At 46.2% G+C, this 22,793-nt stretch overlaps 1 protein-coding gene across 9 annotated transcripts in view; it reads right to left on the reverse strand.

Moving 5' to 3' along the window:
- Positions 1-559: 559 nt before the first annotated feature.
- LOC142568070 (G patch domain-containing protein 2-like) overlaps positions 560-22,793 on the reverse strand; it is a 125,802-nt gene continuing 103,568 nt past the window's right edge. For all 9 annotated transcript variants that reach the window (XM_075678163.1, XM_075678161.1, XM_075678159.1 and 6 more), the window contains one exon: positions 560-1,538. The gene's annotated coding sequence lies outside the window, so the exon portion shown is untranslated. The remainder of the gene's footprint in view (positions 1,539-22,793) is intronic.

A 22,793-nucleotide genomic window follows, 5' to 3' on the forward strand; every position in this document is an offset into this window, starting at 1 on the left:
CTCACGGGATAAGTGTGAAGAAGTGCAACTCATAGGTCAATTGACAAAGCAGGAACACGGACTCAGGGGGCATAGTATGGTCGCACATTCTCGCACGTGAATGCAGTGGTGCGCAGCATGAAATGGCATGAGACTCTATCGCTGTGGCAACTGCCGATATCCTGTGGATGAAAGCAACAAAACCCAGGCTAACTATCTGCTGCCACTTTGCTGTAAAAGTGGCCCGAACACAAAACTTCGTGATTGCACTTAATGTTCTGCAGCAGCTTGGCCCAGCAAGTCACAAATGTAGCCCTTTGGCACAACGTACGCAGCTGTACTACCCCTGACATAATGACTTTTCAACTGAAATATCAATACTTGCCATGTCAGAAAGCATTTGCACATATCTGCTTTGCATTATTTGTCCGCTTGCACCGAATGACCGAGGCATGGTGGTTAGAACGTTTGGCTTCAAACTGTATGTTGGTCTGATTCGAGGTTGGGTATCTTTTATGCATAATGTCCAGCCTTGATCCAAGCAAAGCATGCAAAACAAATGAAAAGACAAACTCACAACTGAAGAACACTGGCCCATTTATTAGCTCTTATTTTGCAGTAACAAAACAAGTGTCAAGACTGCCAACGAGAGCAACATGATGCCAGAGTAAAATGCAAAAAAGCAAAGGACATTTTAGTGTGCAAGTGAATCAGAAAAATCGCCATATTTCTACGAGTCTTGTTCAGATATCTAGAGAACCAATTTCAGTGACCAAAAGTGACTGCCAAGAAGCTAACTTCACGGCAATACTGGACGAAGCGTCACACCTTTGCATTTATGCAAACTGCTTTATTATAATGATCTGGCATTGAAGCAAACAAGAAAGACAACATGGCTGCTATCTGTACACTGGTGCCCCACCAAAGCACTTGTCATCAACCAATTAAGAGGTGCAGTCAATGCATAATCACTACACTTTAATAACCTGTGATCACAGAAAACACCATATATTAAGGAGAGTGACAATGGATTTACTGGTGTAATTTATTTTTCTACTAAATGAAGCAAATTGAAGCCCACCGTAACCATCAGCAAAAAAAAATGCACATAGAGATTGAAGTCCCAATGGTAAAACATTGCATGAAAGTGGAGCAACAATGATATCATGACAGCACGTGAATGGCAGTAAAAACTTACCACAAAAGGCTGTGCATCTAGGAGTTCTAACCGTCATTACACAAGAGACATGAGACACCTGCTTTGCCAAAGCAACACGTTTGGAAGGCAGGTCAAAGGAAACGTAGCCCGCTTGTTTTTCAGGTCACCAAAAATCACCAGGTGGGCATTTCTTCTTTTCACTTGGTCCACCATTAAGTCACGCGCACACACCAACCATCAAAGAAGCTCAGCATGCTAGAAACTTGTGCAATATTTTTCCACTGGGCAGTGATAATGACACCTCAAGATGCCTGGCCTTGCGAATCAAGGATGCTTTGCAGACTGACTCCTTTGCAGCTGATGTAGCCAGCAGGGCTTGGGAAAAGTGCTGCCTCCAGACCTGCCAAGAAAAGCAGTGCATTGTTAAGAGGCACTGTCACTCAGGCTTTTCAAATTAGCTCTCACTTCTAGCACAATTCTGCGCAAAATTCGACCTATCCATACCATCCAGAGCAAAGTAAACAGCCGCACATTTGTATTTTTCTCTGAACGGCGAAACACAAAAACTAAACCTCATAATTACTTTGTTTAGCGCAAGACAAAGTAATTAGGGATTCGCACTAACTAGCCCACCAACGCATTGTGCTAAACCTCATAAGCATTTCACTGAATACAGATTCCACATTCAGGTACTCTTTCTTTCCCCATACAATAACAGATTGGTATGGATTTCCCAAACAATACAGCCAAACCTCAATATAACAAAATTCGTAATGTAACAAACTATTTTCATTTCTCGATCTTAGTTGCATTAAAAACTGATCTTTTCTTCTTTTAATAGAACAAAGCAATTTTGTGACACATTCAAACAAGCTTTTCGCCATTTCAAGCATGCACTTGGAGTCGGTATGCCTAGTAAATCTAGCAAACAACTATGAAAATGTCAGCCATGGGAAAAGTGATCTCAAGCATCCTTCTGCTTGAAAAGTTAGAGTGGCAGAACTGTTATCAAAGCAGGAAACACTGCTACATCACTTATCGCATAGGCAAACAACTGGCGAAGGTTGCGGGGCGCGCGGCAGCTCGAAGAGCTCGGAGAAACACGAGAGCTGACGGTTCCTTCTGTGCTAGAGGGATGGGGAGGGAGTAAACACGAGTAACGTGATAAAGCCCGCGCTGGGAAAGTGCGAACGTGCACCTATCTGCGCTCTCCTCCTAGAGTGTGTGTCTCCTCTTCCGCGCGTGCGGCCATATGTGGGCCCCGCGCCCTATCTTGAAGGAATCAAATCCACGTCACAAAGATTCCTTGTGGCGTTCTCACCTGTACTCTTGGGACAAAGGAACGACAACACAGTAGTGCAAACAATCACAAGGGCATTTAATGCATCATTCATACACTAATGCCTACTAGCTGAATTGCTATTCACAAACATGCCAATGGATGCACGACGAATCGAGGAAGCCCGACTCACCGCGACCAGATAGCGAGCGAATATGTTCGCCCCATGCTGGACGCCAACGCCTGGTTGCTTGCGTGTACGGTCACGCAAATGGCAGTGCATTTGAACGATGATGTTCGTCCATTCCGGTGTAGGCCTTGCGAGATGGTCTCGGAGAGCATAGATCGGCGCACGCACGGAATGTCTGCGCTGCTTTCCGACCTGCAGCCAAAAAAGAAAGAGCCTACTCCCTGTCGAACGCAACCAACCGTGCCATTAGGTACCGTAAAAGCGTGCATATAATACGAGTTTTTTTCCTATTATTAGCGCCCAAAATTTTTGCCTCATACTATATGTGGATCCGAACAAAAATTTAAGTCAGAAATTTGGGCTAGAAGTTTTGGTTTCATTATCGCTGAGTAGCTATGGCTTGACTTCGTTAGTACTGCGTGGCTACGGCTTGGCTTCCTTATTGCTGCATTGCTATGGCTTGGTTTCGTTCTTGCTGCGTGACTACAGCATCGTTTCTTTATTGTTGAGTGTGCACCTTGGCAGCACATGTGCAAACCACGCTTCGCGAAGTGCATCTTTTTTATTCCGCATTGAAGGACCAAGATGCCCAGACCACGAAAACAATGCTCAGCTGCTTTCAAGAGAAAGGTTATTTTAGCCGCACAGGACATCGGCAACAGTGCGGCCGGGAGGCAGTTTGGCATCAATGAGGGAAGCACTCATGGGTGGCATCGACAGAAGGAAGCCCTTTTCGCGTGCAGCAGAATGCAAAGAAGCTTTCGCGGCCTGAAGAGTGGGACATTCCTGGAAATTGAAGTCATCCTGACGGAGTTCGTACGCCAACATCGAGCTGTGCATCTAGCTGTGAGTGTGGAGCTTATGCAGGCAAAAGCTAAGGAGCTTGCAAGAGAAAAAGGGCTACTGAGCTCCGCCTTCAAAGCAAGCAAGCACTGAATTTATCGCTACATGTGCCGTGCTGGATTTTCCTTGCGCCGCCGAACTTCGATTTCGTAAAAGCTGCCAGAATCGTTCGAAGAGCTGCATGTGGCTTTCCAGCGCCACGTTATTTCACTGCGCAAGTCCAAGAACTTCCAGCTAGGGCAAACAAACGTCGCTTTATCTGGACATGCCATCGCCCCTCATCATGCATGAAAAGAGCTCTAAACAAGCTTATGTCTGGTCCACTGGCAATGAGAAAACGCGAGTTACCGTCATGTTGTCGTGCATGGCAGACAGACGCAAGCTCCTGCCCTATGTCATCTTTGAGTGCAAGACAGTGGCTAAAGGTGAGGAGCTGCCAAAAAGTAAGATGCCATGAGAAAGGCTGGACTGTTGTCGTTCCCGTCCATCCTCATGCTGGATGCATTTCCTTGCCATGTGGCCGACTCAGTGAAGAGGCTGTTGCGCGAATCCGGCACTGAACTCATCGTTATCTTGGGTAGGATGACATCTCAGCTGCAGCCTTTAGATGTTTGCGTGAACAAGTTGCTCAAGGAAGCGGTCAAGTGGTGTTACACAGATCGGATGCGCTCAGGTGAGCCTGCAGTGACGCCAACCGGGTGGCTGAAGTGGGCTTTGCCTGCCACGCTATGCAAGTGGATTGTGGACGCATGGGCCAGCATACCAGAGGACCTTGTGCATCATGCATTCAAGAATTGCGGCATCTCAAACGCGCTCGATGGCACAGAAGATGAGTACCTCTGGGAAGATATGTCTGACAAGGAACTATCCGAAGAGAGCACAGCTGAGGAAGACAGTGATCGAAGTGCGAAGTGCAATTTAAATGAATATTTTCCTCGAGTTTTCCTTACTGGTATTATACGCAGATACAGTCGAGTCTCGCTACAACGAAATTGACAGTGCAAGAGAAAAAATTAGTAGAAACGAAAATTTCATTGTTGTGGAATTCACAAAAATATGGCCAACCTGAACTGGTAAACCACAAACTTTTATTTCCAAAAGTCAACCAGTGTCGACTGCTTCCCTTCTCGGGAGCATCATGACACAATTTTCACAGTCGGCAAGTAGCTGCACCGCGACGCCGTCATCATGCACAGCCACGCAGCTTCTGACGACATCGAACGCATCCAGTACGCAAGATGTGGCTGGTGGATGCAGGTCTGGCACTTCGTCGTCATCCGACTGCCCCCCGTTGTCGCGGACACTCAATTCCTCATGGGCAATCACATTAATGTCAGCATCGATGAAGTCGTCCAGCTTGACACCGGATGGCACCTTGAAGGGCCGCCCAAGACGCAATTACGTCTGCTGGCGGATGCATTGCTGCATTGCAGTCAGCAGGATCCTCAGCGGAGTCAGTGTCTGGGTCTCCGGGCTTGAAGCCCGCATGCGTGAAGCAGTTCATGATAACTGGCCATCCAGTTGCAGCCCACGCAGCAGTCATCATCTGCAGCGCCATGTAGAGGTCTAACTTCGTGTTGTAACTGGTCTCCACATTCAATAGAAGATGCTGCATCACTCGCTGGCAGTAGGCGCACTTCAGACTTCTAATGACACCTTGGTCAAGTGGCTGTATTATCCAAGTGCAGTTCGGCGGAAAGTACTTCAGCTCCACATTTGTGAGCTCTGCATCCAGAATATGATGGGCGGAGCAATTGTCCAGCAACAAGCACACCCGCCAGCCCTGCCTGCTCATGTCGCAGTCAAATGATGTGACCCATTCGGAGAAAATGGCTCGCGTCATCCAAGAGCGGCTGTTGGCGACATATTTTACGGGAAGGCTTCTATTACCTTTAAAGCAACGGGGCCTTGCACTCTTCCCAATAACTAGCGGTGGGCACTTGTCGGATCCGTCCGCATTGGCGTACAGCAGCACGGTCACGCGCTTCTTACTGTGTTTCCCACCGTAGCAACGCTGACCTTTCATTTCGAGGGTTTTTGACGGCAGCATCTCATAAAACAGGCCTGTCTCGTCAGCGCTGTAAATGTCCCGCATGGCACAGTCTTTCAACAACGCCGAAATGTTTGTGGAGATCCAGGCGGATGCGCTGCCTATGTCTGCCGATGCCGACTCACCAGAAAGCGTCTTGCCGACAATGTCATGGCGGGCCTTGAATCTGCTAAGCCAGCCTGTGCCCGCCTTAAAATCATCAATTCCCAGCAGGCAACCGTAATTCAGGGCCTTCTGCTGCATGGCGTTTCCACTGATGGGTATGTTTTTCGCCCTCGTCTCGACAAACCACGTGTACATAGCCTTGTCGAGGTCTTCGTGCGCCGACGGCGTCAGCTTCTTCTGCTTGGTTGATGTGCCCAATGCAAGAGCTTGCGCTATTGCCTCTTTGGACTTCAAAATGGTGGACAGCAAACTGGAGAAATCCCAAACTTTTCCGCAATGTTGCCTTTCTTCTGCCCACTTGCGACTTCGGCCAGGATCCGAGCTTTATCCTCCAAGGATTAAAACTTTCGACATGGCGCCGCCATGTCAAAAAGCCCGCTAAAACAGAACGGCTTCTCTGAGCAAATCAAACACCGCTACACATGCACAACACAAACTGCCAATTGCACTAGCCCTAACCACGCACCGACAGCACCGAGATGCAGCATGGACTGACGAGACAACTGAGCTTCGGCTTTGGATTGTCTGCGGCTCAAAAGTTTCAAGCCAATCCCAAAGGTAGGCCTGTCTCATCGCCGTCGCCATCGAGCAATGGCGGCCCCCATGCTCGGTCATCAGCGGCAGTTTCTTGTGGTGCCAACACGTGATCATAACTTTGCAGACTCATTTTTATGTGCAAAATGTGCAAAATGACCGAAATTGCGTTTCCTGCACGGCAAATTAAATTTCAAGCCTGGAATTACTTCGTCAGATTTCGTTGAAGTGGAACGGCATAAGAAAACATGTTCATTGTGGTGAAGATATTTATGCATTGACTCCTATAAACAGCTGATAGGGAACCGAGAATTATTCCTTGTACCATTGTACCAAAAATTTCGTTGAAGCGGCGTTCATTCTAGTGGAGTTTGACTGTAAAACTTTTTTTTTTCCATTTCGTGTCCCGAAAATTTCACCTCATACTATGTGCGGGTTCGTATTATACGTGGGTTTTTATGGTAAAAATGGCGAAAGTGAGGTGCTAGCAGCGCCACACTTGTGCCATCTTTCATAATGTGCTGCAACCAGACCAACTGCCACTGGCACTAAGTTACATGGAGAAGCAACACTACAGGAGATGCGAGACATGCGGGTGTAAAGAACACATGAGGGGATGCCCGAGTCGCGCATACCCACACCCTCAAGGACAGCAACCCGACACATTAACAGGCAGCGCTACAAATGCACCGAGTGCGCGCTGCTTTTCAATAAACGCCTTTCACACCAATGCTTTAGCGAGATGTGCCATGAATACACTGGGTATATGCCGCTCTTCAATGAACCTCTCGCCAACTTGGGTCGCTGACTATGTCACTGAGTGTGTGGCAAGCCAGGGGCCAATTCTCAGCGCTCAAAGGCACCAGCACACAACGCTTCTCACCTCGGAAGTCATTTGTGGACTTTTGAGCAGTGCCACTAGATGGCACAGCATGTCCAGAAAGAAGCTTGAGAGATGAGCCGGTTGCTGCATGGCACGTTTCTGAGTGTTCGCACACACCGGCATGTGATGCATTTCAAAGACCATGCACAGGCTTTGTGGCAGCAGTGCTACGTGGCACCAAGTGTTCTTAGGGAAGCGTGACAGAGAGTCCCGCTGCAGTACATGCCTGATGGATAACTCGTTTCAACAGTAGCAATACATGGTTTGGCTATACTGATTCAATGCTAATGCATAACCGTCGACAGTCATTGTAAAATGGGTTCTGCTGCATCTTTTTGAGGGGGGACACAGGTCTTAAAAACCGAAAATCGCGAAAAAAATAAATTTTTGGGAACTATTTGCTTCGGCATCTGTTGTGATGTTCCGGCGAAGAAGACTAAAGAGACAAGAACAGGAGGGGGAGGAAGAGAAAGAAGTGGTCAAGATGGATCTCTGTAAATAAATTTATTTATTTATTTATTGAACATACCTTACAGGCCCCTTGACGGGGGTCTGTAAGGTATGTTCCCTGTAATGAGTGGCCTGTAATGAGTGTATTTTAACAAGTACTTTAAATCTGTAATGCCTAATCTACACTGTATCAAAACGATTTGCCCAAAAGCACACCCGAAGTGTCCCGAAAAAAATATTTTGTCAGCGTGGATGGCGAGAAACAACCCCGAAATTGCGCAGGAACATCGGAGTTCACGGAGCTATTTCTCGTCTTTCCCGCTGCTGAGCGCCACCATCTGGATATCGCTCGAAAGCTCAAAGGCCCGCCTTTCATTTCCCCGCATCTTCGCCGACGATGGCCGCATAGAAAAAGCGCAAACTTAAAGCAATCAGGGGCCGGTCTGAGGAAGCTCGCGATGCATGCGGCCCTCCTATTGACTCAGCGCACCAGCACACTGGGACGAGCCTTCTGATTGGCTGTTGCTATGGCAACTACGCCTAGCAGACAAGCTCATCTGCTAGGCCTGGCAGTGGGTCGCTTTAACAACTGCAGATATGCCATTTCTTTGTTCATCGTATTGAGAACGTAAGCGGCAAATCGACGCTCTCTAAAAAAAAATGATGTTTGATACCGTACATGCATCCATGAAAAGCGAAGCGCAAGCTGTTTCTACCTCCTATCGTGTTATGAATGGCCTGCAAGGGTGCCGACCTACAAAATATTTCCAGCCAGCCGCAGCGGTGGGGGTGGCGATATTCGGAGAACCTGACCTTGGAATGATCCATTGACCTTGGAATGACTCATTCTGGGAGAAAACAATACGCCACGTTCCCAAGCAAGCACCGCTGCTATGACTAAATGCGGTCTGCGGACCAAGTATTGTTCGTGGATTCGCCGTGGCCGCCACGGGTTGTTAGAAGCGATGGAAATCCGGGGAGCTCCTGGAAGATATTTTGTGCTGCCGTCTCATGCAGCTTAGAAGTCATGGACAGACACGGCGGCCATTGTCTGCAGAGTCAACACTGGGATGAAGAGGCGCCTGCTTGGGGAAAGCACTGTGTCTCCGAGAACCCACTCACCTCGGCGTGGTCAGTGAAACCTGTGCGGAAGTGTGTGTAACCCTCCCCTTTAAAGGCAGGTCGGCTACGATGACTTTGAATGCTCTGAGTTTGTAGCAGGCTGAATGGCCGTTTTTTCCTCACCTAGGGATCTAGGGAGGACAGAGTGTTTATAAGCAGCTGTTGTGTGGTTGCTGAGTGTGCATTCCTCTTGCAGTCATGTTAGACTGACGAACTGTAACGTTCTCATGTAAATGCTGTAAATAAACCCATATTCCTCATTCCCAATGAGAACAAGTCTCTCCTTGCAACAACGTCCTCAGCGTGGATAAGTTGGACGGCGGCATGGGCCAGCTACCATCTATTTCATGCCCGACTCCAAACATTACAATGGCAAGAAAGGGGAAGTTCAGACGAGCCGACAAGATTGCGCCAGAGATAAGTCACTGCGTCACGCAATCTCAAACTGCATCGGCAATAATGCAACCGGCGAAGCTAACCATTGCACTCTATCCCCGCGTGTAGGTTTACTTTGCAGACTGCCGACGATGTGCCGATGCCCATTCCTGTGCCTCTCGCGCGTACACGGGTTCGTGTTGGTGCATTCCAGATTCTGTTATGAGCCTATACGTGCGCCTAATGTCTACACCAGCAGAATAATTTAGCATTTTTAATTATATATTAATTATTATTTTCCGGTTTTGAAGCTTGAGATTTATATTTTCTCAGTTATTATTTTTTAGTTTTCTTTCTCAAGCTTTCCTAGTCTCAAATTTTGGGATCACCATTGTGTCCCTTCTACTCCTTGAATTCTCATCATTCTTTTTTATCCCTGAATGCAGGCAAGTCAGAGAGTGCACGAAAACTATGACATAGTGCCTTAGGACACTTAAATATTTTGAAATGCTGTACAAATCACCAACAAGAATTCACCTTCTTAAAGCTGTATCTTTAGAATATCATAACTTTGGCTAAAGTACAGATACAAACATCCAAGAGCTAACTCGCAGTATCTGAACATCCAGGAACATACCTGCTTCATTTTAGCTATGTTGTTGTAGTACATATTTTGCAACACACATCCCAAATTTTTAACACAAGAAGAATAATGTAACTACTTTCTTTTTATTGACCTCAAAAAAGTCTAATTGCATACTTTTAAGCAGCACACAAGATTGGATGTGTCCCGAAAATTTCATGTGTTTAGAGCGAGTATCAAAAATGGTTGTTCTGGATACCACGTCCCCTCATATTCAATGCTGTTTGTTTTTTGTACTTTCCTCAAAACACAAATTTTGGGCTTCATGTAATATTCAGGCCTCGATATCTCAACACCAAGAACAGATAGAACTAAAACTTTTTTTTTTGCAGAACAGAGCCTAATGTATACTCATGCAGTATAGCAAGGAAAATTTTTTTCACTTTGGAAATTATTTATTTTGCAACAACTTCTGCCACGTGGTTGCCATATTTTGTGGGCTTGTATTCAATGGACTGTAAAATATCTACTGTATTAAGGGCCAGATAAAAAATGTGCTTGCTATCTTTCATTCCTTAGTCTTTATGCTATCTAAGCATGGCTTCCAAATAATTTTTATTGTCATTTATTTTCCATTGTGGCCTTAAACAATGGAAGGGAAATGTTAATTATCATAGAAATTAATTGACCTACAACAAAACTAATTACATATTTGAAATCAGCACAAAAACCTTAATAAGACTGGAAAGTTTCATTATTATTGATGAAAAAGAGGATGAACATTATTACAATTGCAGTGCAGTGCAGTGCACTGTGACAGTGCATTAAGTTCCTTGGGAACTTAATGCCCCGTCGCAGTGCCGATGTGCCAACGACGAAGTCCACGAAAGCATGAGCGGGGTAAGCACTTGGGCGTTGGAAAAAATAAAGTATTTGATTCTTGCATTTTAACATGGCAATATCTATTTCCTGTTTCACCACAGTTGTGACTCTGGACCATGGAACACGACGCTCCAGAAGTTTACACCAAGCCACTACTAAGCACCGACTCGGCACAGTCCCTGACAACATTGATGAATCACTACGCAGTATGACTACCTCCGTGCTGGCATGACCATCCAAACATTTGGTTTATTCAAGTAGAGGCCCGTTTTAAGTCTCTAACATCACTTCACAGCAAGCAAAGTAGGCTACCTAATCAGCACCCTGCCCAATGAGCTTGTCATCAAAGTGTGGGACATCCTTACTCTGCCATCAAGCCAAACACCATACAACACGCTGAAGAAAGCTATCCTTGAGTGCATGGCAATTTCTGAATGGAAGCGGCTGCAAGTGCTAACATCAACCATGCTTGGTGATCGCCGCCCATTGCAACTTCTCAGACATATGCAAGCACTTCTCGGCACTCGGTTCTCATGTTTCAACAATAGTCTACTAAAGAAACTGTTTACCCAGCACTAACACCCACGGTTCAGATGGTTTTGGCATCAGCATCGGAGCTGAACCCATCCGCGCTGGCCGCCCTCGCCGACAAGGTATGCGAAATAGCACCTTCCCAGCTATTCGTAGCTGCTGCAAATTCCGAGACACACACTTCCATCCTTGCAGTGATATTGCCCACCAACCGATTGTCCCCCCCCCCCCAACTCTGAAACCTCCCTCACCAAAGCTAGATGACAATGCTGAGTTTCACGCCGACATTCAGCGGCTCACAGATCTTGTGGCAAGCAACCTCACCACAAAGGACAACGAAACCTCAGCGAGATAGTTCGGCGATGGACGACCCTTCAGGCGATCTCCACATCATGCACCAAGACCCTCCCATGGTCCTTCTCCAGCTAGACACTCTTCAGAATAATCGTCACCTTTTGGGTATCACTGATGCTTTGGACAGTCCGCACGGCATTGTACACAACCGTGTGGTTGGCTGGGAAACAACATTGAGAACCAGTAACAGCGACGAATGACTCCCGCTTGCTTGCCAGTTGCCTGTTCTTCGTTCAAAAATCCATCAGCAGATTGCAGTTTTCTATTGACACAGGAACAGAGGCGAGTGTGCTGCCTGCCCGTGGCATAGACAGAAACTGTAGGCCAATCAAGCAACTGCAAGCCGTGAACGACAGCAAAATTGAGATTACTGTCACAAGTCCATACCGCTTAATATTGGAATTAGGAGGGCAATAGGGTGGATTTTCCTGGCGTCTTGTGTAAGTCACACAATACTAGGCGCTGCCTTTCTTGTGAACTAAGGCCTCCTAGTTGACATCGCAAAGAAAGGGATACTAGATTCCACAAGCGGATCAAAAGTGGCTGGCAATGTTTCCATTCATGGTGTGGCACGCTGTTCCAGAACCTTACACTGCATTACTGGGTGAAATTTCTTCTCTTTCTGCTTTGCCTGACTGGACTAAATCTGTATGTCATAACATCAGCACATCATTACTCGAGGCCCACCGTATCATGCATCAACTTGTCACCTAGCACCAGGGAAGTTAACCACAGCTAAAGATGAGTTCGAACATATGCTGGAGATTGGTATTGCTCGCCCATCATCTGGCGTATGGTTACCACCTCTTCTTATGGTACCAACGAAAACTGGCCATTGGCATCTATGCGGAGATTATAATTTCCTGAATGCAGCAACAGTCCCTGATAGATACCCACTGCCAAATATTCAGGACTTTATTGCCAGCCTCCATGGAACGAAAATCTTTTCCAAAATTGACTTGGCGAACGAATATCATAAGATCCCTATGGCTAAGGAAGATATTGCCAAAACCACCATTACAATCTCTTTCGGGTTGTTTGAAATTCTACGAATGCCATTTGGCCCCAGGAACGCTGCGCAGACATTTGAACCATTTATTGACGTTGTCGTCCGTGGGCTACCATTTGCATTCGCTTGCATCGACGACATTCTGGTTGGCAGCTCATCACAAGAAGCTCATTGCGAACACCTTCGGTTGCTCTTCAACTGACTTCAAGTACGTAATCTAGTTATTAACTTGGACAAGTGGCAGTTTGGTATGCCATCCTTGGATTTTCTTGGTCATACTGCAAACAGCAACGGCAGCAAACCTCTCCCTGCAAAGGTCCAAGCCATTATAAATTACCCTCGTCCAAACTCAATCCGACAACTCCTGACGTTTTCTCAGATTAGTACATTTCTGCATGCTTTTCATCCCTTCTTGTGCCACAATGCTAGTGGCTAGTCTTGTGCAATGTAATGCTAGTCTTGTGCCACAAGACCTAGTGGCTCACAAAGAATCAGTGGCATCAACTCCAGTCTGGGCGGACGTGGCAGAAAAAACTTTCGTAGCCATTAAAGTCAAACTAGCAGAAGTAACTCTTAACGCATCTGATGCAAGATGCCCCCACCAGTCTTAAGGTGGATGCTTCTGGTGCGCCTGTAGGAGCAGTTCTTCTGCAGTTCAGTGATGGTGACTGGAAACCCGTTGGACTTTTCTCTAAGAAGCTGTCTGGCCCTGAGATGCACTACAGTGTTTGTGGTCGAGAGCTTCTTGCATGTTACCTCAGCGTAAAACACTCTTGCCATTTTCTAGAGGGATGTCGTTTCACGCTGTCCACTGACCATAAACCATTAGTTAACCTTTGTGCTGAGCTCTGAAGGAATTTACTATTCGCCAAGGGAGACCAGATAGTTGGCATACCTTGCTGAGCTTTTCATACAAGTTAGCACGTCAAGGGCCCATGAATATTCTGGCAGATGCATTGAGTCGCATCAAAGGAGTGAAGGCTGGACCATCGACGAAAGAATTGCTTGCGTCAGCACAGTCTGGCGGCAAAGAATTACAGCACTTACGTATGACTTCAGTGAGTTTGCAGCTTGAAGATAACCCATAGCCTGTGCTACCATAATTATGATGTGCAACATGTCGACCAATTCACCAATACCTTTTGTATCACACTCACTCCGACGATGCATATTCGAACATTTTCATTATATTTCCCACTCCAGTATCAAAGCATCGCAGAAGCTCATCGCCAAACACTGTATGTGGCATGGCACGAACGTTGAGCTGCGAAATTGGGCAAGGGCATGTTTGCCTTGCCAGAGGAGCAAAAATACATCACACGAGAAGCCCACTTCAAAAATTCCTACTGCCAAGTGACCATTGCCTCAAGCTGCACATAGATATCGTCAGACCGCTTCCTTCCTCTAAAGGACACGGCTACCTTCTCACAATCATTGACAGGTTCACCAGGTGGCCTGAAGCAGCACCAATCAGCAATATTACAGCTGAAACCATCGCTAAAGCTTTTGTTAACACATGCGTGTGGCGATTTGGAGTTCCCAAGGAAATAGTTACAGTCACCGACTGAATTTTCGGATGCCCAAATTTTCGGACATGCCTGATATTTCGGACGTCTTCGCGGCACCGCCGCGAGCCCCATAGCATCAATGTATAAGGACATCTGAAGTTTCGGACGCTCGAACCCCCGCCGTCGTATTTTCCGGAATTTTTGACAGACGGAAGGTCTTTTGGCTCCTCGCGCAGTGCCCTTGCGAAGGAAATCCACTTGCAGCCGAAGCATATCACCGCTTTGAACCACAACTAGCCGAATCTAGCCGTCACACACCGATTTGGTCTGGCCACGCTGGCTATGTTCATCGCCGGATGGAACTCCAAGACGGAGCAGGGACGGACGGATGCTGACAGCTAAGTTCTATTTCTATTTTTATTTCTAATTGCAGCGGCGGGAAATCTGAATGGAGATAGGGCCAGCATAGAAACGTAGGTTGCAGAGAATTGGAGCACTGCAAAGCCAGGCGAACACATAGCCAAAGTAGGGCGATAAAGTAGGTCGTGGCCAACACATAACAGTTAGGACTAACAGTTTAATAGTTAGGGCTAAAAGTGTTTTTTTTTCTTTGCCCTTTCTTTCTTTTTTTTTTCTTTTTCCCCTGGTTATTGGTTTGGTTATTTTACTAGCTCTCTTTATTCTTCTAGAGATTCCCAGTGGTCTTTATCATAGTTAATTTTTGTCCTCGCTTTTACACTGTTAAATAACAGTAGGACAAGAGAATTCATGGGACAGCCGGCTAGAAAAGCCAAGGAGGAAGGCGGGGACCTCATCCAATCTGAGAGGTGTGAACGATGGTGTTATTTGGATGAAACGACATTCAAAACCGTGGCGGAGGCGGAAGGGAACGGCTTCGTGTGCAGGCTGTGTAAAGTGATTGAGAATTTGGAGAAGCAGCTAAAGAGTGAAATGGCGAGGACAAAGGAGGAACTCGAGAAAGAAAAAACGAAGCGCGCAGAGTTTAAGGAAAGGGTCGAGAGGGAGTGCGCCTCAAGAATGGAGGCTGTAGAGTCGAAATGGAGTGAGGAGTGAGAGAAAGGGCAGCAATTGGAAAAACAATTGAAAGAGATGAGAGAGAGAGAATCTGAGAGGGAGGCACAGCAGGAATTGAAGGAAAAGGAAGCGAGAGGATCACCCAGTGGAGCAGAATGGGGGGCAGACACGTTAACGTGGGGACCGCAGGAGACACAGGTACAGAGGGATGAGACGACAGGAGGCAGAGAAGGTGAGGAGGCAGGGAAGACCCAGCTGACAGAGACAAGAGGGAGGCAAGATTTGCTCGAAGACAGAAAGGTCTGGGTCGTTGGAAGCTCCAACGTATCGCGAATGCAAACAGCACTCCTCAGAACAGTGCAGTATGACAGACGGGTGAAGGTCGAATGCATGCCGGGGGCTCGATTCGAAGCTGTGGCGGAGAGAGCCAAAAACAAACTGAATGAAAACAGAGAGGGAAGAAACCTGGTAATTTTGCACGCTGGGGTGAATGACGTCCTGCAGAATAGGGGGCGAATGCTGGGCAGACAGGTTCAAGAGGGAGTGGCGAAATTAAGGGCGACCTCTGAGGCGGTGCACATTGCCCTGTGTACTGTCCCAGAGGTCAGGGGACAGGGCCCTTTCATTGAAGAACAGGTAGTGGCGGCCAATGTAAGGATTAGGGAGTTGGGGCGAGCCCTCAGGTGTTATGTGGTGGAGGTGAACAGAATGATCGGGGGGAAAAACTTCCCTCCTTTCGGCCCGGATGGCATTCACTACACTACACCAGCGGGATGGCAGGTAGGAACGAGGGTGGGTCGTAGGGCTCAGGCTTTTTTGCAGGCACGCAGGGCGACCCTGCATGCCAAAACGTAAAAGATAAAGAACAGGGGAGGGGGGCAGGACAGGAGCACGGAGGAGGAAGAGGAAGAAGAAGGCAGTAAATGTGGGGTTCATCAAAATGCAGGGGGGAAGAAATCGCATTAAGTGGGACGAAATAGAAGAACAACTACAAAAGGAAAGTTTTCAGGTATATGGAGTTGCGGAAACCCATTTAAGAGATGAGGAAGAGCCATCATTCATTGCAGGATACACCTGGGTAGGGTGCAACAGAAAAAGGAAAGAACGCAGAGGAGGAGGCCTTGGGGCGCTAGTGAAGGGACAGGACTGGGAAAGGGTAAGGAAGAGCTGAAGTGAGCACATGTGGCTCAAGGGCACCGTAGGGAATGTTGAGACAATCCTGGGAGTAGTGTATCTGAAAACAGGGAATGAGTCGAAAGAGGAGAATGCAAAACATTTCAAATGTATGGCCAAGGACATCGGGGAGTTAGCTATGAAACGGGAGATAATCATCCTAGGGGACATGAATGCACATTTGGAATACTGTGACGGGGCGACAGATGCAACACAGAGCAGCAAAGAAAAGGGCAGCCCCACCAGAAGAGGTGGAGACAAAATGGGAGGATTACCGTGCAATGAAAAGAGAAGCATTGGAATTAATTCAAGTCAAGGTAGCAAAAGTTGGGGTACATTGGTTGTTAGAGATACGAAAAAAGACAGAAATGCCTCTAAGAAATTTTGGGAACACATAAGGCAACAGAGTAAGAAGACAGAGGTGGTTCAGCGCTCACTGACCACACCAGAAGGAACAAAGGTAGAGGGAGAGGAAGCTCAGGAATATATTAGGTTAACAATAGAGGCAGCATTTGCAGAGCCAGTGGGTAGCGAAATGGAGAACAATGACAACAGCAGGACAGAATTAGAGGAGGAGTACAGAGGGATGACAAGTAAGGAATGGGACAGAATTGAACACAAGGTTCCCGTGGGAACAGCAACAGGACCTGATGGCATACCTATGAAATTGATAAGCATATTAGGCCAGAACAGTAAATTAATATTACGACAACTTATTGAACAAATAATAGTAGGGGGAGATGTTCCACAGGACTGGAAATCAAGCCGAATGATATTAGTTTACAAAGGTAAGGGAAGCAAGGACAGCATTAAATCCTACAGGCCAATAGCTGTCACATCAGTCATATACAGAGTAGCAATGCAGATGGTGAAAAAGAGAATGGAGGAATGGGCAGAATGTGAAGAGATCTTGGGAGAACTGCAGAATGGATTTAGAAGGAACAGAAGGCTAGATGATAATTTATTTGTTATAACACAGTGCATAGAGATAGCGGCAGCCAGGCAGAAACCGCTATAGATAGCTTTTTTAGACATTAGAGGAGCCTATGATAATGTAAACAGAGAAAAGTTATGGAGCCAGTTGAGGGAATATGGTCTAGATAGAAAGATGATTGGGTTCCTACCCTATGATAATGTAAACAGAGAAAAGTTATGAAGCCAGTTAAGGGAATATGGTCTAGATAGAAAGATGATTGGGTTCCTACAACAAGTTTCTACAGATAATGAGGTAGAGATAACATGGGAGGGGGAAACTACAAAGCCAGCTAAAATAAGAAGAGGTCTCAGGCAGGGCAGTCCATTGTCGCCTCTGCTTTTTATGATTTACATGAGCCGAATGGAAAAGAGACTAGAACAGAGCACAATAGGAACCGACATAAGCTATATGCAGGAAGGGCGGAAGGTAGCTCAAGTACTAGCCGGACTCATGTATGCAGATGATATTGTACTGCTTGCCGACACCCGAGTAGGGCTACAGGAACTAATGAGCATATGTGGAGAGGAGGGAGAAAAATTGGGACTGCAATTCAGTAGAGAGAAGTCTGGGATAATAGTATACAATGAAGAAAGGGGGGAACCATCGGAAATACAAAGCACTAAGATTGAGCATCTTGAAAAATACAAATATTTGGGCATATGGCTAAACGAGGGCAAAAAGTACTTGGAAGAACAGGGAAAAATTATGATTGAAAAAGTGAAAAGGAACTCAGCTGTAATGAAACACAAGGCACTATGGAACTATAATAGGTACGAGGTGGTTAGGGGCGTATGGAAAGGGGTTATGGTACCTGACCTCACATTTGGAAATTCAGTACTGTGCATGAAATCGGAAGTTCAGGCATGCACGGAAACGAGACAGAGAAGTGTAGGCAGGTTGGCCTTAGGAGCGCACGGGAACACCCCTAATGAGGGAGTGCAGGGGGACAAGGGATGGATGTGATTCGAAGGTAGAGAGGCAATAAGTAAGCTAAAATATGAACAGAGACTCCCAGCACTGGAGGAAAAAAGGTGGGCGGGAAAAGTGTACAAATATCTATACATGAAAAGTTTGAACACAAAGTGGACACTCAGAATGAGGAAGCTGAGGAATAGATACCTACAGCCGAGGGAGGGGGTCCAACGTGGTTCTAGTGTGGGAAAGGAGGTAAAGGAGACTGAAAGAAAAATGTGGGAAGAAAGAATGCTCGGAAGGCCAGCGCTATCTATGTATAGCTCACAAAAACAGGAGATTAAGAGAGAGCTCTTATTTGATAACTCGCGCGGTAGCTCACTATTATTCGAAGCTAGGACGGGGGTTTTGAGAACGAAAACATACAGGGCTAAATTTGAAGATGTGCATCTTTGGTGCACAGCTTGCGGAGCTGAAATGGAGACCACAGAGCATATAGTGCTGAGATGCACAGACCTTCGCCCGACTCTGGCAGAGGGAACAGTGGCAGATATGGAAGGGGCATTGGGTTTTCCCGGGGAACGAGGGCAAATAGACGAGAAAAGAGTGGCAGTAACGAAGGGGAGGCTAGAGGATCGGTGGAGGAAGTCAAGGGAGAGATAATACCATAAATCGGGGAGACAAGGTTTCCTATACTTTTTTAGATAGTTATTTTGGGGGAGGAGGGGAGTTCAAACTAGTTTAAGGAGAAGAGGATATAAAGAAAGAAAGAAAAATAGGAGGGTGAGCAAAGGGCTAGGTGGCGCCAGCCGCCGCCCGTTACAAAGGGTATAGCCGCCATCAATCCATCCATCCATCCATCCATCCATCCATCCATCGCACTTCCGCCTCCAGCGGAGTTTTCAGAGCGGCGCCATTTTTTTGTTTGTTTGCACAGGCCTCGTTTTGGCTAGCGTGGTGTGTGGTTGGGCTGTTGTGTCAAGTGTGCTCTGCGACGCTAGGCCTAGGTGCTTCGACGCTCATCAGCGAACTCCACTGTTCACAGCTTGAGGATTTCGCTTGCCTTCGATGGCGCCCACTCTGTCTTCGTCGTCCTCGCCGATGGCATCGAAGCGCGGAAAGCAGTACCGTCGGACGGCGTGATCAACGACCTCCTCTCTGCTGGGGTTTCCATACCCACGGAAATAACTTTTGAACAGTTTGTTGACGCTGACTACGAGCTCGACTTCCGTGCAGAACTGACTGATGAGGAAATAGTCCGTCAGGTTGTGGGGGATTCAGAAGACTCCGATGCTGAAAATGAGGAGCCAATGCCTGCGCCGCCTACAAGCGCCGAGTTGACGCGAGCACTGTTGACTCTTTCATCGGTGTACAGTGCTGACATGACCCTTGCTCAGATCGAGGCGAATATGATCGCATGCAACCGGAACGCCCTCAAAACAACAATCAACAAGTTCTTCAAACCATTGCAGCAATAACACCGGCTGCCCGACGATGCACATGTACATAGTAAACCGGCAGTCGGCTGCATACAGAGTTTTTGAACGCCTCTTTTTATAGCCACTTCACTGATGCTGTGGCAGAGTTTCGGAAGCCTGTTACTTCGCCCTTTACCTCTAGATCCGAGAAAAAAAGAAAAAGGGTGCGTTTTTTTGCATGCATTAATTTTTTCGGACTGCCTGAATTTTCGGACGTTTTTAAGTTCCCTAGAGGGTCCGAAAAATCGGTCGTTGACTGTACTAACCGGGGCAGACAACCTGAATCTACATTCTTCCACCATCTTTCACATCTATTAGGAATTCACCATCAGCACACAACAGCACATAAGCAAATGAACTGGTGGAGCATTTGCACAGGCAATTGAAAACAGCACTGATTACCCATGGTGACATCGAGCACTTTTTGACGCCTTACATTTAGTGCTCCTGGGTGTATCAAGTGCCTTTAAAGAAGACCTTCAGTGTGCTGCAGTACATCTTGTTCATGGAACTTCAGTACAACTGCCTGCTGAGTTCATCTGCCAAAGGCCTAACCAGGAAACCAAGCGGGATACTCCTTATCTGACACCCTTAAAGATGTTTTCAAAGACAATTGGTCCGGTGGTGCTGTGACACAAATCAAAGCACAAGCCGTTTATCTTCAAGGACTTGCAAACAGCCGCTCATGTAGCTCCCAAAACTCTGCAACCACCATATACCGGCCCACACTTGGTAATTGAGCAATAAGACAAGCACTTCATAATTCGCATGGGTGCCAGAGAAGAGAGAAATTGTCAATAGACAGGCTCAAGACCACTTTTGTTCAGACCTCCGGAGACAGTACCATCATTCCCGTTTTCCCCATCCATGCCGCAGTCTGTACGAATCCATCTAGAGTAAAAAGAAAGCGTGTATACTGGCCTTCTAATCGAGACTCCATTTATACAGAGGAGGGCCCTGTCGCAGCGCCGATATGCCGATGCACCGACTGTGAGACTGCTCTTGCCAAACAGAGAGAGCTACGTAAAAGGCCTCTTTCCTGTCGAGCAGTGGCAATATGATGTCGCTTCAATGCTAATTGCATTAGCGTTGACATTCATCGTGATATAGGCTTTGGCAGAAATTTTTTGTCCACTTACAGAACAACATTACTTGCTATCTGCCAAATCCGATATTTCGGACTCCCAATTACTTGATTTTAGGCAGTCCCCACCGAGTCTTGTTTATTGTTCACTGACTGTACTCCATTTCACATTGGGCAGGCAATGCTGCTGAAGCTGCACAAGTGGTGCAGTCAGACAAGTGTCACCCTGCATTCTGCAGCGCAGTTCTCGATCTGCAAATGTTTCTATAGAATAACTATTTCATATGAACACTGAACATGTGTCATGGAATGACCAAGTAAAAATGATAACGTCAAAATTAACTAAGTGTGCAAGAATAATGAACAGTCATCAACATACAGGGGCTACCAGCTGCAATAAAGATTACTATACGATGCCCTTTTTAACTCTCATTTATGTTATTACCTGCTGGTAAGAGGTGAAACCACAGCGGTTAATATATCCAAACTGAGCGTATTAAACAATAAAGTAGTTCGGCCCATTTCAGATGCTTCCTTTCTAGAACACACCACCCCTCTTTAAAAAAAAAGAACATAGGATAGTTAAAATATCAGAGTTGTATAATTAGAAACTACTGTGCTCTTACAAAAAAGGCAGCACTAGGCAAATGAGATACGTTTCTTAATCTTACGTGCCTTCAACGAAACATGTTCCCCATCGTTTCCAACATCAACCCCTTGGCACATTCTATCTTCAAGCACGCAGTACGGAGTGCATTACGTCTGACGTATTTTGTCAACAACATTAAACTACTACGACTTACTGCAAACAAACATTTCATTCCTAACAAAAAAAAGGAATAAGAGCATTATTTCTGTGAAAATTTAAACACACTTTTATTATATCAGTGTTTGGTCGTGCTTTGTATTTTATTTTGTAAATTATTCTTGTGTTAGACACGTCTTAAGATGCATTTCTGCATTCCACCATGCACAATAAATTTGTCCTAGAAATACATGTGTCGAAATCGTCAGATTACGTGTACACGTGTACCCTCAGTGCATCCACTGTAGTAGAAATCTGCAAGTGTGTAACAACTGCTTGCGATCACATTCTATGTTTGCTTATTTTTCTTATAATTTGTTATGCTAAATATTATGAGTGCTGTACAGTCTTCACTGCCAGTGGGTTGCTGGGGCTGTGTCAAGTGGTCATTAGGCAGCTTTCTTCCCGGTCACCTTCTTTCACTGTAACTTTACTGTTTTGGTGAAAATGAAGTTTCTTTGACTGATTGCTTGACATAGTGTACGACCCCGCTTATAAGTTTTTCAAGGGAACACTAATAAAGAATGCAGGACACATAGGTGCTTAAAAGCAAAAGCATTCTCCTGGCACAGTGCCAGTAATGCTGTTACCCGTGGGCGCCTATGCATCTGGTGCCACTCGCATTACATTTCGTGAAAATCAAAGTACAGCAGAACATCGTTCATGCATTCTGAAAAATAAAACGAGAAAAAAACATACTAACCGGGAAATTGTATGACCCGAAGTAACTAAAAAAAGTTGCAGTTTCGTTCAAAAAGTGAAGCACCAATTGCAATGGCAAATAAGTGGATAACTGTATGAAGTAAGGACAGTAGTTTTAGCGGACATATAAACTTGTAAGCATTTGCTTACTAAAAAAATTAACAATGATAGAATGTGTAAGCGTGACTGAACGAGGACGTACGAAGAAACAGGCACACAGAGACGGCACTTTATCTGTTCGTGTTTCTTTCTGCATCCTCGTTCAATTGTGCTTACACATTCTAGAACTTTCAGATTGACTACGACGTTTCGGAGCCTCTGTTCGGCTCCTTCTTCAGGGGGTATTCTTCGGAGGTGATGGTGTGCAGCTTTTAAAGGGCCCCTCACCAGGCCCCATAGCAAATTTTGGTTATACGCTGGAAGTTGTTACATGTCCTCTAGGAAGCATTCTGCCACAAATTTTCAAATGTGGCTCATTAATAGCCAAGATAAAAATATTTCAGTGCCAGGAACCCATCATTTCAGCAGGCAGGCTTCACTGCATAGCGAGACTCCCTCTCCACTTGACCCGTTTAGCCTTCACAAGTGAAATTCCTTCCCTGCGTTCTCCCATGCCAGACCTCGAGGATCGCGCAGCACATACATGCAGCCTTCACTTTCTTTCCTCGCTTCTTTTTTTCTTTTTGGCGATGCATACTTTTGCTGGCGGCATTGCGCGCGAGCTGTTGTCAT

The sequence above is a fragment of the Dermacentor variabilis genome, unplaced genomic scaffold (assembly GCF_050947875.1).
Source record: "Dermacentor variabilis isolate Ectoservices unplaced genomic scaffold, ASM5094787v1 scaffold_16, whole genome shotgun sequence".
In the NCBI taxonomy this organism is placed as follows: Eukaryota; Metazoa; Arthropoda; class Arachnida; order Ixodida; family Ixodidae; genus Dermacentor; species Dermacentor variabilis.